Genomic DNA, 16,005 nt, shown 5'->3' with positions numbered 1-16,005 from the left:
CCGTACACTGGACTCTTTCCAATTTTTCCACATCCTCCTTGTAGTGTGTGGCCCAAAACTGGACTCAGTACTCCAGATGAGGCCTCACCAATGTCAAATAGAGGGGAATGATCACATCGCTCGATCTACTGACAGTGCCCCTACTTATACAGCCCAAAATGCCATTGGCCTTCTTGGCAACAAGGGCACACTGTTGACTCATATCCAGCTTCTCATCCACTGTAACCTCTAGGTCCTTTTCTGCATGAACTGCTGCCTAGCCATTCAGTCCCTAGTCTGTAGCAGTGCATGGGATTCTTCTGTCCTAAGTGCAGGACTCTGCACTTATCTTTGTTGAACCTCACCAGGTTTCTTTTGGCCCAATCCTCTAATTTGTCTAGGTCCCTCTGTATCCTATCCCTACCCTCCAGCATATCTACCACTCCTCCCAGCTTAGTGCCATCTGCAAACTTGCTGAGAGTGCAATCCACACCATCCTCCAGATCATTAATGAAGATATTGAAAACACCAGCCCCGGGACCGACCCTTGGGACACTCCGCTTGATACCAGCTGCCAACTAGACATGGAGCCATTGATCACTACCCATTGAGCCCAATGATCTAGCCAGCTTTCTATCCACCTTTATAGTCCATTCATCCAGCCCATACTTCTTTAACTTGCCGGCAAGAATACTATGGGAGACCATATCAAAAGCTTTGCTAAAGTCAATGAATAACACATCCACTGCTTTCCCCTCATCCATAGACACAGTTATCTCCTCACAGAAGGCAACTAGGTTAGTCAGGCATGACTTGCCCTTGGTGAATCCATGCTGACTGTTCCTGATCACTTTCCTCTCCTCTAAGTATTTCAGAATTGATTCCTTGAGGACTTGCTCCATGATTTTTTCCAGAGACTGAGGTGAGGCTGACTGGCCTGTAGTTCCCCAGATCCTCCTCTTTCCCTTCTTTAAAGATGGGCACTACATAAGCCTTTTTCCAGTCATCCAGGACCTCCCCCAATCGCCATGAGTTTTCAAAGATAATGGCCAACGGCTCTTCAATCAGATCTGCCAACTCCTTTAGCACCTCAGATGCAGCGCATCTGGCCCCATAGATTTGTGCTCATCCAACTTTTCTAAATAGTCCCGAACCACTTCTTACTCCACAGAGGGCTGGTAACCTCCTCTCCATGCTGTGCTGTCCAGTGCAGCAGTCTGGGAGCTGATCTTGTTCGCGAAGACAGAAGCAAAAAAAGCATTGATTACATTAGCTTTTTCCACATCCTCTGTCACTAGGTCTTTTGCACCCAAGCAACCACTAATATTAGTTCTGAGATCAATTCCTTTTCCTCTTTCAGAATGCAAAACTTCTTAAAGTTAAGATACTGTCATCTACAATATTAGAAATTCTGAGGATGTTTTCACAATTAGACTTCCAGTATTTGTCATGCAGATTGAAGACCCCCATGATAATGTAACTTTTCCCCCTACATATTATGGATAGGTGCTCTAGGATCCAGTCGTCATCTGGTACCCTAAGGTGATTTGATGGACAGTAGCAGACACCAGTTCACACCCCCATCTTGTGCTTTATCTATTAGGACATTGATCTATAAGCATTGAAGATTATTTGCTTCCAACTTATACCTCTCTTGCCCAATGGATCTCTCCTACATAGGTTATAATAATTGATCTTAACATTCTAATCACAAGAAACTTCCTAAGAGGTTTCAGTAATGTCAACTAGGTCAAATTTATGTGCAATTTCTTTGGTCTTGTTTGTTACCCAGATTCCTACTACTGGTAAAGAGAGATTTAAAGAAATTAATCTCTTTACATCCCTTGTGCCTTGAATAGTTTGGTTCTCAAAATCTTTATTTTTTTTAAATGAGTGCTTGTTATCTACCGTTTAGTTGTTAGTTGATATTAACCAACCAGCCACTCATCCCTGGCCTGATCCAAAGTTCATTAAAGGTCATGGAAATATACATATTGCCTTTATTGGGCAGGAAACAAACATTATGTGATGTAGGTGTTCAACAACTGAAACTAACAAATAATGCAAACACTTAGTATCAATGGGAGTGGAGAGTGCTCAGTGTTCAACAGGATATGGGTTTGTGGAAAAGTATGCTAAGAACTAAGCAATAATTATTGATAAAGTTGTAGTCTCAAAATCTGACTAGAACTGGTCATTAATTCACAGTGAATTCCTGTCCAAACCTATTATTGTAAACCATTAAATTATTTATAAAAAAAGCATAATAATTACCTTTTCAAGGGTTGCTTCTGTGTATATAATTGGTCTTTCTCCAAGAAGTTATAATGAAATGTTATGTTCTTCAAATCAAGTGGTCTCTTTGCAAAACCTCTTTTGTCATTTGGCCAGTGATAAAACAAAACAACTGAAAACAGCAGGGTGTCTTTATCATTTTTCCTTTACATATTTGGTAATAATAATAATATTCCCCCATTTCTTTCACTCACATGAATCACACTACATAATAGACCTTCCCAAATTATCTTGTTAAGTAGATTGTCCACACATTACTTCTCAATATTAGCTAGTTTATTTAGCAGCAGGAAAAGTTAGGCTATTAATACATAATATCATATACTCAAAATGAAGATATCAGGAACAAAAGAGATTTTTATTACACTACATTTGATATTAAATAATACATGCCTCTAGTACATCTTAGATAATCTATTATGAATCAACATTTTCTCTTTTTGTTCACATTTTATCATGAATTGATATGATGTAGATTCCATCGCTTGTTGTCAATCCCCTTGATCACTTGCTTGTTTAGAGGTAATTTGTGCACACCACTGCATTTCAGATACAACAGAGCTCCAATTTCCTAAAGGACAAGAAACAATCTTTACTTTTTGAATCAAAGTTGAGAATCACATCACAAAATAATGACCTTGATCATGTGTTCTTATTCAGTTAAATTGTAGCACAAATTAATTACATGTATATTTGTACTTTTCTTAAAGCTGCATTTTGATATGGTCCCCCACGGAATGATCTTGGTCAATAATAAAGTCACATTAACAAAGGTATAATGACTTGCCAAAAAAAGTTTATATGTTTAAATGTGAATTGTGCTTTAGTATCAGGCCACAATGCACCATTAATATGATTCAGCTCAGGCGGAGTTTTTCCTAATGCTAACCCATCTTTACATGAGGTGCTTCTTTGGTGCTTAATTGAAAATGTGTAAAAAGTCACCCACACATCTTAGCAATAACACAAATGAATGGTACTATAAACTATTTCCAAATCTGGAAAGTGTACACACAAATAACAGTTTGTGTAAGCATGTTCTACACAGAAAATAAAGTGCAGTTACTTTGTTTATAAACAACACAGCCTAAAAAGAACCAGAGCTATTGCTCCATGTATTCAGGGACGGTGCAACCTATTAGGCATGCTCGGGGAGGAGACGGAGCAGGGGTGAGCTGCTTCACTTCTCCCGTCTCCCAGGCTTGCGGCGCCAATCAGCTTAGGCATCACAAGCCTGGGAGGTGGGAGAAGTGAAGCAGCGACGGCGTGCTCGGGGTGGAGGCAGAGCAGGGGTGAGCTGGGGTGCGGGGGGTGCCTCAGAGTGGAGGGGGGGTTGGGGAGCTGCTGTGGGGGAGGCTCCTCAGGGCAGAGGGGGGGAGCTGCCATGGGGGGGCGCCTCAGGGTGGAGGCTCGGGGATGGGGGAGGGTGCAAGGTGTAAGTTTCTCCTAGGGTGCGATACATCCTTGCACCCACCCTGTATGTATTAACATATAAAATTTTAAATTCGTTTAGGATAACGGTTCCATGATAATATAAGAAATTTATAAATAGCTAAATTTCTCATGAAAAGGACACTTTAATAACTTTACAGCATTACAGAGAGAGTTCATACTTGAATAATAAAGTATGGAAATTCATATCTGTGGCAGTTGTTATGGGATCTCCCATCTCTTTTAAGCAACTGAGATATGTATGATATAGCCAGAACACAGTGCTTTCTGGTAATCAGTACCCTTCATCTGTATATACCATAGTTTTAAGGAAGTGAAAAGTTTTTATCATTAAAAAAAGAAAATCACCAATTCCACTTCAAGTCTCAGGTAAGTAGCCCACACTATAGACTCAAAGAAAATTATTGTATGTTTTAAGTGTTTGGGTTTATAGACATCATTATTGCATAGTACCAGAAGGATGCTGCTCAGGGAAGGGCAGTGTGAAATGTTCTTATATTCACATTCAAGGTCTGCTAATAGGGATTAGTGTGAGCCTTATTCATAGAATTTTAAATATTTACAATGCCATCTATTTGTACAGTCTCACTTAAAGAGGTTAAACACTCGTTTAAATACCCATGGATACTCTTAGTGATCCATTACAATATTATTTTAACAATTAGCAAATAAGTGGAAAGACTAATCAATATCACTAAACCTGAGCACACAAAAAAGTATCTTCCAGTATCTATCATCTGTGTTAGTCAAAAGCATTTATAATTAGAATCAGCTTTGTCTGGGCACAAGTCATGGGGAAAATGATGAATATCTGGGAGATTAGAAAAAAATAGCCCTGTTTTTTTAAAATGGGCAAAAGTTTTTACCAATTGTGGCACACATTTCAATTTCTCACCTTCATAATATGAGATACCAGGCTGACAATGACATGTGTTAGAAATGACAAGAGTTACTTCCACTCTGATGCTTTTGTTAGTGTACCCCAAAGGCACTCTGTGTTAGCAATTGGAATTTAAAGACTCCTGAACCCAAGCTGAACATTCAGCAAGAGGCACAGACTATTTTGCTGGGAGACAGTGACTGAACTTTGTTTTTAAAATTAAGGTCAGCATCTGGGTTTCCTCCCGACCCTCACCTCCAGCTCTGGGCATATGCTTTCATGATAGGCAGTGGAACTACTGACACCTCCTAAAAGTGAAGCTAAGCTTTTTAGAGGTTCCATGCAGGGTAGTGAATGGGAGGGACTAGAAGGCATGGTCAGTGTGTCTATGTCCAAAACTGATGTGGAGGAAGGTACCTCCATTCATGTTTTGATGCCTGAAGATGGATCTCATCATCTTCCTACCTTGAAAAAGAATCAATTATTAGTCTCTCTCGGTGATTCTGGGAGTACAAGCAACCCCAAAGGGGACAGGATGAGTTAAGGAATAGTAATTAACTAGCCATTGAGGTGAAAGGTCACTGCAACATCCTTTAGAGTGTACGTCATAGAGCTCCATAGAGTGGGGAAATCTAGGGAATCCCAACCAGAGCTTCTTCCTGCTCCTTAAAATAAAACAGTTTACAAAGTACACCACTTGGACACTTACTTGTATGGCACATAACTACCAAGGCTTTCCGTTGTCGCTGTCTTGTATAAAATACTGCTTAGATTTAGCTGCCTTTGCTTTAACACCTGTGCCAACATATTGCAGTGAACATAATACTTTTCTGTCCTACCACAACTGCAGCACAGCAATGCTTTTAAACAGACTTAATCATAATTCAAAACTAATACAGAGCTAAAACCTTATTTTAACTTACCAAGGTGATATGTATTGAAAACTGTGCTTAAACCTACTATTTTATACTCACCAAAGCAAGGGGTTTGTAAGAGCATGATCTGGTAATAACTAACCCCTGAATTACAACATCAATCTCAAGTTATACAGCTCACCCAAGATATGTCTCTCCTTTTTTTAAATAACTGATTACATCACTCATGTGCTAACAGACTGGGACCCAAATAGCAAAATATAACTGCCTCATTTTCTCTTGCCCAAATGCTCACATAATGATTACAAGTGCAAAACTTGTATTTATATGTACAACTGCATACTCAAATGTATTTTTTGCCAAGTAATTATCACTTTCGTTGCTTACATTGTGTTTTCATGGAACCGTAGAAACATAGGGTTAGAAGGGACCGCAAGGTTCATCTAGTCCAATCTCCTGCCAAAATGACAAGTTACTATTTTTGTGTGTGTACCTTTTTTTTGCTGGAAAAATTATGTACCCAGATTTGAAAATTTGTCCGTAGATGGAAAATGTTACCCTCTGCAACAAAGCACATTGGAGATGATTTCACCAAGAGATGAACTTCCATACAAAATACATTACTTTCAGCAAAAAGATATCACCCAACTGCCAGAGTCAATAATCTCATGGGGAAGTTTGTCTTGCTTGAAATACATTGCTCTCATTCTGGGTTCCTGTCTCTCACCTGTCTCTTGAATTCATTCCACAAAGAACCAAAGCTGGTGCTCTCTGAGGAGTAGTAAAAAGGAGTAGATTCTGAAAATCACCTTTAAAAATAGACATCACATTGTATTCTCTCTTTGACTGAATAGATCTGATGGGGGGTGGGGAATCAATGTCTTAAATAATAGACCTCTCACCACATCCCTGTGGAGAGTATTCCACAATCAAATTCCACAGGTATTGGAAGAATTATCCCAATAGGAATACTTAGGGTTACTATCTTATTATTTCTTCTTATATTTTCTTGAACAACACTAAAATATTCCTCTACATTAACTACATTAATTCCTCTCCATGCCACTAAAAATATAGTGAGGCTGAATTCAACTACTCTTTCCTTGCCTCATGTGCTCTCACCTTAGGTCCTGATCAAGCATCCATTGAAATCAATAGGTGCTGAATCAGTCCCCATATCCCTTTTCACAGTGTGTAACACCCAACTACAAAAGTTATTCACCTTGCTCACTGCTATGACCATATTCAGTCCTTATTTTAGTGCTCTTGCTGGCTCCCACATTATACTGAACTCCTTGTTCTCACTTTCAAGACCCTTCATAGTTTAGATCCCTCCTCTTTTTTTTCTTGTTTTCATTCCCCCTGCCTCTCCCCGTGTGTGTGTGTGTGTGTGTGTGTGTTCAAAACACAGATGGTATAATGCCTCTGCCCATCAGACTCTGTGCAGATTGTGAAATCTTAATTTATTATTTTAGCATAATTTAAAAAGACACATTTACCAAAACAAAACAAAAACCTGTAAAAATGATTTTGAGCTACCTGAGTACTTAGAGTTGGGTATGGGAGAAGGACACAAAGGGGTCAAATGAATATCCTGGTCTGAATTAAACTCTCTATATCTATATCTATTGTATGTGTGTGTTTAATTCAGACCAAGATATTCATTTGATGAACCCCTTTGTGTCCTTCTCCCAACCCAACTCTGTACTTTTTCATGCTATCCCTTATGCCAAGAACCCTTTTCCTGGCCCCGCACCCTAAGTTCTTTTTTGTGTTTCTCCCTAAATCTCATTTCTTTGGGGATGTTTCAAGTTATTATCTTTAAATAAAAAATAACCCCATCCCCAAAGTCCTTATTGAGCTTCCAAGAAACTTGAGTCAGTCACTATGTGAAAGCATGATCTTACTGTTGCAATTCTTTCCTCCACTCTTCACATTCCTGCTTGTATTTAAATCTCTCCTCTATATGTGTGTTTTAAACCAGACTAAACAGGGCTAAATCTTACCACACAGCTGAACTGTGTATATGAGTAAAGTGGGCAGGACTTGGTTTTAAAATTGTAAGCTCTTCTTAGATTTTTTTGGGGGAAAAAATCATATGGTCAGTCACCATATATTTTCCAAGTGGACTATTACATTTTCTTTTTACTGGATTTAACTGTTAATATGCTACATGCCAGTAAAAATGAAAAGGAGGGGAAATAAGTTAGGGCCTTGATTAGTTGAATGTTATTCTTTTGTTTTATGAATCATACTTACAGTAAATATGACTGAAAGGATACTCTAAAAATGTTACTTGAATGGTTCACAGAAAACTGATGGAAAAGTTCTCTTCACTCTGATGGATGATCCAAACAGATTAGTCTGGGTGTTAAATGTACTGTAAGTTTCCCAAAGAAGACTTTAAAAAACACATTGAAAGGATGGTCATGTGCATTCCTCTAATAGACCATGCAGTGAAAATATACACTGTATCACTCAGGGTATATTTGTTTTATTTTCTAGAAATATATTGAATTTACAAGCTCAAATGCAAGTCACAAGTTTACAGTGAATTTAATCTGAACGTTTTAGTAAACACTGGAATTAAAATATCTTCTATGCCACAGAAAGAATTCACTGAGCTGACTAATTAGTTTTGCATATTAAATGAATTCAAACAAGAATAATTTCTTGGGAACCACAGGGTGCAAATATAGCATCTGCAGCTAAATTTAGGATGCCTCTGTCTATAGTTGGGTAAATGATGAAACTCATGGCATTGTTGACAACTCTTTACAATTTCAGAAGGCTTTTTAGTTTTTTTTCTCTTCCACATTCCAAAGAATGTTCCTATATTCTCTGCTTTTATCTCTTGCTAACCAAGTTTTGTATCATGGCCATTATGTATCAGTGATGCTCCTTCATCAGCCAGTGTACGTACTTTAAGGAGCCGAATGCACCACTTCCACAGCACTCCCAATCCTTGTCAACTCAAGGAACCAGATCACCTGCATAGCCAAACACATTTTAAAAAAGTAATGAAGCATGAATGTTCATAGCAAGAGATGTAAATAAATTATTTTGAGCTCTCTTTAACCAATGTTTCGAATCATGTTCAAACCTATATAATGCTGAAACCTAATGTGCCTCCAAACTTAAAATATAAAATTAAAAAAAAAAAGTTGAGAACTGCTGGGACTAATCCTCAGCAGATGCAGTCAGCTTTATAGACTTCAGTTGAGCTACACTGATGTATACCAACAGAGGATCTGGACCCCTGAATGTTCACAGTGAATCACTAAAGAGTTATTTAACTCAGGCAGGGCCGGCTCCAGACCCCAGCGCAGCAAGCACGCGCGTGGGGCGGCCCTTTCCTGGCGGGGCGGAGCTGCCGCAGGCATGACTGCGGAGGGGGCACTCATCCCGCGGCTCCAGCGGACCTCCCGCAGGCATGACTGCGGACGGTTCGCTGGTCCCGCGGCTCGGCTGGACCTCCCGCAGGCATGCAGGGAGCCGCGCGACCAGCGGACCCTCCGCAGTCAGGCCCGCGGGAGGTCCGCTGCTCCCGCGGCTCCGGGGCGCCTCCTGCGCATGACTGCTTGGGACGGCCAAAAAGGTAGAGCCGCCCCTGAACTCAGGTGTTCTAATTGTGGAACAATTAGAACATTTCCAGTGTTCAGTGAATATTTAGCTCACTGTGTGGTATTTGTGGTCTGCTGTTAGCATGGTGGGTTCTTATCATATATAATATAAACCACCTATAAATACTGGGTCAGTGCCTCCCAACCAGTTTCATTAATGGCGCTACAGCAGAATTACCCCCTCTGCATTTTTCCTATTGTATTGTTTTTTTTTACTTTGTTTTTAAATAGGGAAGGAGGACTCTAATTCATATGAGATGCATTTCTGAAAGAAGGAGAGATGATAACCTTATTACCTATGAAACTGGTGGTGAAATGTAACAACAAATTATATCAATTCTGGGAGACAGTGTCAAGAGTCATTGTGCTTTGATACTTTTAAAAGTGCTTTTTTAACAATCTTACTGATGTAATTACAAAAGCAAAAGAAACATCAGAAAAACACATGCATAAAGCTCACAAAGTGTGGAAGAAAGACACAGAAAATAGGCTAGCTTTGAAGACAAAAGGAATTCTTCTGATGTATTACAGTGTGCATCCTATATGCATATATAAATAAAAGTGAAATTTAAAACACAATAGTGATATAATATAATGATCTATATTTATAATACTCACTAAAAGACACATTTATGTCTTTAACCATCTGGTTATTTTCATTACTTTTAATCTTTCAGATATCAGGCCTGATTCCTCATTGTCTTTAATTAGTATAGTCATCTACACCTGTGCAAAGTAGTGTCAAATGCTTCCATTTATAATGTTTACACTTGGCACTCACTCTGATAGGTATAAATGACTGCAAGAGTAGGTGAGCAGTTTGGGTTGAAGGAGAAGCTCCATAAGAGTTACATAGGCTCGGATCCACAAAGAGGCTCCAGCTCTGTGAAACAGAGCACCTGATATGAGGATTGTGCTGAGATTTAGGCTGGATAAAAGGCCTGAAGCAGCAGTGCACATGGCCAGAGGCAGAAGCTTAGATGCCTAGTTAAGTTTTACAGAGAAAATTTAAACACAGAGTGAATTTAGGAACCTCCAGAGTTAGGAAGCTGCTGGGATGGGGGTGAGGGGGTATGGATCACGGTAGTGCCTAAATCTGGGATTTATGCATCTAAATCCCTATGTGGATCTGAGCCATACTGTCTTCACTTTAAATTCATACATGCACCATATATCAGTGTAGTTTCAAGCACTGATCAAAGACAACGTATATTCCAAAGCATTACTCCTTTAGGGTTTTAAAAAACCCGGTACTCTTCAATTGTTCTGGAGAAAAATAATGTTTTCTATGTTGTTTCTTGAATGCACTCTAAATAGGAGTCTTTAGGTCAATTTGAATTCTGCAGGTTACTGCTTTTAAACCTATTATACTAAGGCACATCTGCTCTGCAGCTTATCACAACAGATTAAGTGATATGACATTTTTATAGGGCTATAAAACTGAAGTAGCTTGCTAACATTTTTCCTTTCTGAGGGAGCACTTTGTAGCACTTTCTAAAAAAGGGGCCTATGGTATGTAAGTAGGCAAGCAGATGGACTAAGAGGGTCATAGGCTATGTTGCAGGAAAGCTATAATGGATTCAGAAAGAATTACTTAGATGGTAATACCATCTGTTACATCTCCTTTTATATTCTTTTAACAAACAAATAAATAATAAAATTAACATCACTACAGCCCAACTGCTCCTTGCGTTACCTAAAGTGTATGTGTCCAATTCTCTGATGCTATGATATTATCGTTCACTTAGAATGTAGTAGTACTACACTAATAAGACATTTTGTCTTTTAGTTAGATGTCTTTCAGCATAGCAGCCCTGAGTTATGGGTCAAATGTGTAATTGTCCAGTTGGTAACTCTGCACTTCAACAAGCATGAAAAACATACCAAGGTTTCAAAGACTAAACATTTATTCTTACCATCACTAGTTTGTTCACTGCATATGGTCCAGTGCTGGAGCTTGATAACACTGCTCTACAGCCAAAATGCTTCTGAAATAAATGTAGTCTAACTTTACTAATTCTGGGTCACTGAGAACGAAAATGATGCTTAAAATTGTTGATGATTGGCTCTTTTTTTCATATATTATTGGGTCATCAGTATATATCTTGGGATGATGGGATATATCGGAGGATAAGTGAGTTATAAAGGGAAGGGATCTCAATTTAAAACAGAAAATACATCTTTGATCTTTGATCTATGATCTAAATAAATACTGGGGACTGGTTTGGACAGTTTTTTATTTTAAACAATGAATGATGCAATCTGCAATCTGATATTACATTATACATATATGATATATGAATTGTTATTCCTTATTCCTGTGATGGATGATGCACGACAAGCTTACATCACACTGCTGAACAAATTGCCCTCATATCAGCCTAGAATCAGCTCAGTGTGTGTGCTCTCTTATTTGTCAGTGTTTGATTTTTTCAGGGGATTCATTTCTGTTTAGCCAAAGTGAGCAGAGATGCCTCATACTGAACAGTGCAGTGCAGATAATTTCTGCTATGTTTGTATTTGTTTGAAGTGACTTTTTGCATCAAAAGACTATGTATAACCCTATATATTAAGAGCCTTTTTACTTTATTTTGGCTGCAATCAGGAGAGGGACACCCACACATGCTGCCACATATGTGCAACAACTTTGCACACAAATCTTAAACAGAAAAAAAACAGGAAAAGAATTTGCAGATTTAATGATGCCAAGAGAGCAAGAGAGCAAACCAGCAATTGTCTGCATTGCGGTTACTTCTCAAAGGAAAAAAAGTGGGAAAGTGTGAAAGGTGAAAAAAAAAGTGGTGCATGCATTATCCAATCATTCCCTCAGCTATAGCTATACACCCCTGATGCACTGAGGTTCCTGATGCAGGTCACTCAATCGAGAAGAGAATGAAATGAAAACTCTGGGAACCATCTATGAAACTTCCATCCATCACATTCTCTCCCACACTCCATACCACACTCTCCTCTGAACACCTCTCAACCACACCTCAACTCACAGAGACCTTGTCAAGATTTGGGGTGAAGACCAAGTAAAGACAACAGAACAGGTGAGAATGGGGCAGCAGATGTTAGGTTCTCCAGTTGTTTCCGTGGTCGTTTCGTCATTTCCATGTTCAAAGGATTTTGAAGGATCTTGTTCATTGTAAGGTGATCTTGTAGCCTGCAACAAACATCATGGTGTGATGGCAGCTCATCAGATCAAGACGAGATCAGATGAGTGGAGACTCATCATTGATAAGTTTTGTGCTGTAATAAATCATTTTGTCTTATTGCCATCAATTCCATATGGATAAAGTTCAAAAAAACCTGAAACAACTGATGACAAACATGATGAATGAAAACAACTTGACATGCATAAAACTAACTTGGCAATTTGTTGCAGCTTGCTTGCTTGGCAGCTTGTGTGGATCTGCTGCTTGTTCTGCTCTGCTCTGGTCTGCAGACTGCTGTTTTCAAGTGAATTCACTTTCTCTCAAGAAGAGATTACCACCACAGAGGAAAAGACCTGGAGAGGAAAGAAAAGTTGAATCCACCCACCAAAGGTTCAAGGAAGACCACTTTTTGTATCAACCACACAGAGCTGGGTCTGATGAGATTGACAAGTCAAGGCCATTGACAAAGAACAAGCAGAAAAAAAGCAAAAGTGAAGAAACAAAAGCACAAGTGTAAGAAGAGAAAGGGAATGGAGGTTAAGTTGGGTGTCTTTGTTGGTGATGAGATTCGTGAACTGATTATGAGATGATCATGTGTGATTGCACGAGATGTGGCAAGGAAAGACGGCATAAGCAATCATGAAAAAAGTGCAGTTAAAACTTCAAAAGGCAAGCAAAACAACAAACTCGGAAACAAACAGTGGAAAGTCTGCACCTGTTCAAGGCATAAACATGTCACATTTGCAACATTTTTGTACTTTTTTTTTTTTTTCACTGCATTTTGCAATTTTCCACTAGAGCTTTTCACGACTTGCGAGCAGCAACAATGCAGAAACATTGCAAACGACAACACAACAATGGAGAAACAATGGAGAGAAATGACTTACAGTGAGGGCAGACTTTTGCACAACACAGACAGAAGAGAGAGATCAAGAAGTAGAAGAGAGATAGAGAATAAGAGACACTGGATGATAGCTAATTTTTGTTTTTATTTTTTAATAGTTTTTTATTTTTATTTATAATTTTTTTTTTTTTTTTTTTTGTTTTTTTAATTTTTACATATGAAAAACAGGGTGAAATAAACAATACACATAAAGATATAAACACATTACACAACCTGATTAAACAATTACTATTTAAAACACAATATAAATAACATTAAAAATAAAAAAAAAAAAAAAAAAAACTAAAAACAATAGCCAATCAGTTGTTTTAAATTATATATTAAATGTTTTATTATCAAAATACATAATAAATATCACATTTTATTGTATATTTAAACTCACAAAAATTAATGCCTACTTATAACACACACATTTTTATTTTGTGGGAATTGTTGCCTCTCTCCCATGTGAGACTGCTGATTTCTGTGTGGTATGCCATGATGGCTACACTTTTTAACAAGTGGTCATCCATGACAGTGGGCAGCTGACATCTGGGTGTAGTATAAAAGAAATGAACATGTGATTCCTACCCACCAATTTAGTTGCTGGGAAATTTGACTGGCTCTGCAGGGTGCCAGACCTCTTTAGGATAAAAGGAAAGTGTAGTCAAAAATAGGCCCCCTCATCATCATCATTGACTGGACAGGGAAATGCAAATCAATTGGTTCTTGCATCCCACAATCACTTATTTAAACCCTGGACTGGGGTTTCTCTGGCATCTTGACCAACCTTTTCAGTAGGTGCTTATGATTCCTACTACACTGTCTTTTTTTAGTTTGTCATGATGTGTGAGGGGCCAGCTGAATGAAGTGGGCTAGCTCATATGGCAATACTTTGTCACCACTGTCTCCTTGCTGAATGAGAAAAAGTTTTAGTATAAACCTGTTAAGAGTTAACGTTTCTTTGCAGGTGGGAAAAGGGAGGCTATTGTTTGTTCGTTTTGGCTAGGGGGATTGGTTTTGCTTTTCAGTTAGTGTGACGTATCAGACTAACTGTAACTTGAACAAGCTTTAGTTGTACATGGCTTGATGGTGCAGTGTGCTACTCAATGCAATGAAATTTTGGGGAATGTTGAAGCCCCATATATAGATATGTCTAGTTTTCCAGCAAGACTGACCCCTCACTTTCAGCTGTGTTTAGAAAATATTTAGGATATGCTTTCCAGCAAACAGTATCAGCAAAGGTGAGATGGCACCTCTTCCGCACACCATTCACCTCAGTGAGATGTGAGTATTGGAGATTAATTGGAACCATTTGTATTGCAGCACTAATGAGCACAGACATCCTTTCCTCTCTCCATTTTTTTAAATAAGTAATTTAATGTAAATGTTACACATCTTATCATTGCATTAATGTTCATTAAATTCCCTAAAGCTGAGAAACTAAAAAAGTCAGAGTTCTAACAATAATGCACTATTGAATGAATTGCTTATATACAGTATCTTCTATATCTGTACTTTGAGTTAAAATGTGTACCATAATACATATGTTATAAAATGTTTAACATATCAAAGCATGGAGGACATGTATTATGACTGAGTTAAGATTATTAACCTTCATATTTCTCTTTTACTTTTGGTGATTTTGACTACAGTTCTAATATTACATTAATAAATCTATTTTTTACATTTATTCAGAATATGCAGATATGAAAGGTGTGTGTCTACGTATAATGCTAACAGTAAGTAATCAAATAATGTAACCTAGTCTAATTCTTGTTGTAAGCCCATAGATGCCAATAATTATACCAACGATAATTTTACCCTCTTGTGTCTAATCAACTCAGTATACTAGGCAGAGTCTGATATGACTATAAGAACTTACTGCCCAAGTAAGTGCTCAGTAAGATTTAGAGATGTGAATCATAGTATAATTCCTCATATATGTCAGTCAATTATCATTGCAAGACTCTAAAATCTTTAATAAAGAATTAATCACTTCCAATATTGATTAATGTAATTCCTATTCTTCTGATCTATCCTAATCTTTCCTCCCTGACACTTTAGTGATCCATAATACTGTAACCAGACACTTCATAAAGTTGAATCTCATGTCCACACTCTTAAACTACACTTCTGATGACACTTTTAAATATTCTTTAATTCCATTCACTTACCTCATGCCTCCAATCTTTGCTTCCTTTTTCCTTGTGAGAGTTCTTCTACTGGAGTTACTTCACCTCTCTGGAATTATTTCCCTTTAAACTAATTTGTCATTTCTTTGTAAATCTCACCTTAAAAACCTCCTTTTTTCTTTAACTTGGTGTCTTTTGTTAAATTGTTTTCTGATACTGTTTTCAAGGATGCTCTGTAAAATAAATCACATATGCAAATCTCCAAAATATTGTGAGGGAGTTTTCACATTCTTTGAAATATTCTGATGAGAAATGTATTAGACAGCTGTGTCTTTATGGTATTGTAATTGAATACAAAAAGTTCAATAATATTGTATCTTAACTTTTTGTGTGTATAAGTAAATGCTAATGATTTGGGTTCAGAAGGAACTGGAAACTGATGAAAGAGTGAAATACAAAGAGTTTTCATTAAGCTATTATCCACAAGTCATGCTTTGCAGCAGTTATAATTTCATTGGGAAAAAGAGAAAACAATGCAAACATATGTCTTTGTGATTTGCCTGCAGGTAACTCTGACATAAAAAGGCTGATTTTATTCACAACCATTAAAGACCTAATACCTTATGATTCACTTTTCTAATTCTTAAATGGACGTTAATTTCCTGTAGCTATACTTGTATTTGCCTAGTTTACTCACTTGATTAGACATAAGAGGTCAAATCTAT

The sequence above is a fragment of the Mauremys reevesii genome, linkage group 5 (genome assembly GCF_016161935.1).
Source record: "Mauremys reevesii isolate NIE-2019 linkage group 5, ASM1616193v1, whole genome shotgun sequence".
Taxonomy (NCBI): domain Eukaryota; kingdom Metazoa; phylum Chordata; order Testudines; family Geoemydidae; genus Mauremys; species Mauremys reevesii.
This window is presented reverse-complemented; position numbering follows the sequence as displayed.